The following is a 3,550-nucleotide window of genomic DNA, read 5'->3' as shown; positions in this document are numbered from 1 at the left end:
ACAAGCGACGCAAATGACTTTTTTTAAAAACTTATTTTTTGACATTTGCGTCACTCCTTTATAAAAGAGCGACGCAAATGACTTTTCTGATAAACTTATTTTAAGTTATTTGCGTCGCTCCTTTATAAACAAGCGACGCAAATGACTTTTTTTAAAAATTTATTTTTTGACATTTGCGTCACTCCTTTATAAAAGAGCGACGCAAATGACTTTTCTGATAAACTTATTTTAAGTCATTTGCGTCGCCCCTTTATAAACAAGCGACGCAAATGACTGAGTAAACAATACAATTGCTGTATTTGCGTCACTTGTTTGTTTAATGAGTGACGCAAATGATGTAAATTTTTTTTTTTTAATTATAATAATTGCTTGTATATGTTTGTAGTACCTGTTTTTCTTGCTAGTGGTATAAAGTAATATGCTAACGCTAATATAATTGAAATTAAAATGCAATATTATTGAATAATGCAAATGTAAATTTCGGCAGAGTATCCTTTGTAATTTGGCCTACCCATAAAATTGGGAATGACGGCATTATATTAACAAACTTTCCAATAATTTACATCTTTAGTAATCTCCAATAATGAGTGTGAAGAGCAATGGGGATTCCACCAATGAGGAGAACAAGCAGATTGTCAATTCCGCGCCAAAATGCTATGTGCTGGAAAAGGTACATGAAAACAATCTCCACCAACACCCCAACAGCAACCAAGCACAAGCATACATTCCTAATGCCAACCAAAACCTAAAAAGGAAAGAAAAAAAAGCAAAATAAAGGGTTAAGAAGATAGAACAAGTAGCTATATATTTTTAGTGTTGAAATCCACTAGAACTTTTTACCTTATCCCAACATTTGACTTCATTGATGCTAAAATCCAGGCAAACATTTTTCCTAAAGAAGATTCGAGCACCTGTGGCAATGATCACAGCTTCACATGCTCCTTGTTCACAAATACAGCCAGAGTATACTGCATCCCCTGCTTTCTTAGTTACTGGAGACAAAACTCCTGTTAAAACATACTGCAAAGCACAAGAAATCATATATTCAGCAACAATAGATGCATGAAGTAAATATATTAATCACAAACATTACAACTGACCTCATCAATTATTACAGCATCGTCTCCTTCCAGTAGACGCGCATCAGCTAGAATGATGTCTCCAGCATTAATACTAATTACATCCCCAGGGACCAACTGTGAACTATACTCCTCACTCCACCAACCATCTCGCAGAACCTGATGAAATAGCCATAAATTTAGAAACAGCCTCACAAATACACGTGTATAGTCGCAACTCTCAAGTGATACTATGATACAGATAGACCAATGCAAGCATTGAAAGCATGCATACCTTTACTTTCCTAGCTAAGGGTGCCATGACGGAGGTTTGGTGATTATAGATATCTTTTTCTGTAATATGACTCATAATTGGAGCAATTAAAAGCACAAGAAAGACCGAAACAAAAAAAAAATTAGAGGAATTGGGTTTTAAAGGTTGAAGGTTGAACATTCAACTCGATTTCTGGGCGAAACTCAGGTCGGAAGGTCCAACTGAATTTCTCAAGGTAAAAACATGCAACTCGAGCCTTCAACTACTTATGTCAAATACTTTAAATCAAGATGAGTAAGGCCACTTGGATTTACATACACTTCAATAGTCCATGTTATCTTTTTATCTACAAAGCTAAACAAATCCTTCGATCATCAAACAATCAATCAATCAAACCCTAAATCTATCCTTCGATCATAACAAAGTATATGTCTCTCTCAAGAAACAAGTCAATCCAAAAACTATAATCTAAGCCACATTTTGACCTTTTACTTTCACAAACCAAGCTCATCATTGCTCAACCTATGAACTCAAGAAGACACTTTGATGAAACATTAGTAACATTACTAGTTTAAATTACGCTTTAACTTCCACTCTTAAAATCCGGAACAACAATTTGAGAACGAAGGGAGTATAATTCGTGCTTAAAACAACGAATTTACCATTAGTTTCATCACCCAATTATAATTTACAAGCCAACCATATCTTCGTTAAATTACAGCATATATCAATCATAAGAATCATATAATCATCCAAAAACAATAAAGCTTGAATATTTCCTCATCATACTAGCATAAATTCAGTTTTAAAATCTGAAAATAGTATTCAGCATCGAAAATGTAATTTTTAAATTAAAAAAAAATTGATATCCCATTAACAGAAATTATTAAATCTAATTAGTTAATTACCCCTGATTTACCAAGCCAAATTCCCAATTCCTACAAATTTTCAATTAAATAAAGAATTTGCAGCAAATAAATTAACTTGATTAAAATTGTATTGGTATGAATTCCTAGTAATACAACCAATTTTCAAAAATTAACAAAAATCAATCAACACATTTTCAGAGAACAAAACTGCAAACCGTTTTTAGAAATTATAAATTGCATTTTAAACTAAATGAATGAGCCATTCCCTAAAAAAAATAAACTAAATGAATGTGCCATTCTCAGCAACCTCAAACCCATTTTTATAGAGGCATTCTAATAATCCTATTACAAACAAAAGTATTTTGAGTTCTATCGCAATTATGACTTCAATTTCATGAAATTTTTTCGCATTACAGAAAAACAAATCAAAAATAAAAAAACCCTAGAACACAATTTACGAATTGGACGGAAAAAAAAAAGACAACTTCACTAAATACAAGAAATCTTACCTTAGGTGAAATAAACTTCACACATTCAACAATGTCGAGCCTAAATGCAGTAATATGAGTGGGGCGAACACTGGTCGAACTGCTACACTAATCAAACTTCAATTATTGTTGCTGTAATTTGCTAGAACTTCCTCGGGTTTTTTGGGGGCGAAATTAATCGATTTTCCAGTCGAAAATTTCAGTCATTGCTCGAATATGAGGCCAGGATTTTTAATTGAATTTTTTGGGGTTTCTAGGGTTCAAATTCCTATAGTTTGGAGTAGATTTTTTGCTCGAAATGGGGGAATATTGGTCAGAAATGCTCAATTTTTTGGGGTTTATGGGTTCGGATTTCTTAGGGTTTTTGGTCCAAATTTTTGCTCAAAATTGCTCAATTTTCTGCCGATTATAGGTCTTCAACTTGACTGCGATTTTGGATGTTGAATTTGCTGAGGAATCAGTGTTTTTTTGGCCGAATTTGTTGGATTTAAGGGTCGAATTTGTGGGTGCTTTGGCTGTAGAAATTCACTGGAGTAGCAACTTGTTTTTTCTCTTTGTTTAGTGAAAGGTAGGCGTGCAAAAGCTAAGGTCAAAATTCTGAAATAACCTAAATGCAAAAGCTATATTTGCGTCACTTTATTATTAAAATGCGACGCAAATAACATAAAACATAATGCTGTACATTTTTCATATGCGTCGCTCATTTATTAAAAGAGTGACGCAATTTATTCAGTCACTCATTTGCGTCACTTGTCAATAAATGAGTGACGCAAATAAGATTATTATTTGCGTCGCTTCAATAAATAAGAGCGACGCAAATAATAAAAATCTGCAATACAACAGTCATTTGCGTCGCTTCTT

At 33.3% G+C, this 3,550-nt stretch overlaps 1 long non-coding RNA gene across 2 annotated transcripts; it reads right to left on the bottom strand.

Moving 5' to 3' along the window:
• Positions 1-422: 422 nt before the first annotated feature.
• On the bottom strand, positions 423-2,940 carry LOC145612589 (uncharacterized). Of its 2 annotated transcripts, XR_014106657.1 has the most exons (4): positions 2,711-2,940; positions 1,101-1,238; positions 841-1,020; positions 423-745 (listed from the first exon to the last, which is right to left on the bottom strand). It is a non-coding gene; the product is annotated as an uncharacterized LOC145612589 (long non-coding RNA). The 2 variants fall into 2 exon arrangements; XR_014106653.1 differs by having other exon boundaries at positions 1,101-2,940.
• Between the last annotated feature and the right edge of the window lie 610 nt (positions 2,941-3,550).

Source organism: Chenopodium album, chromosome 3, assembly GCF_948465745.1.
Source record: "Chenopodium album chromosome 3, dcCheAlbu1.1, whole genome shotgun sequence".
NCBI lineage: Eukaryota > Viridiplantae > Streptophyta > Magnoliopsida > Caryophyllales > Amaranthaceae > Chenopodium > Chenopodium album.
The sequence above is the reverse complement of the archived record's forward strand: the minus strand, read 5'-3'. Positions and strand labels throughout refer to the sequence as shown.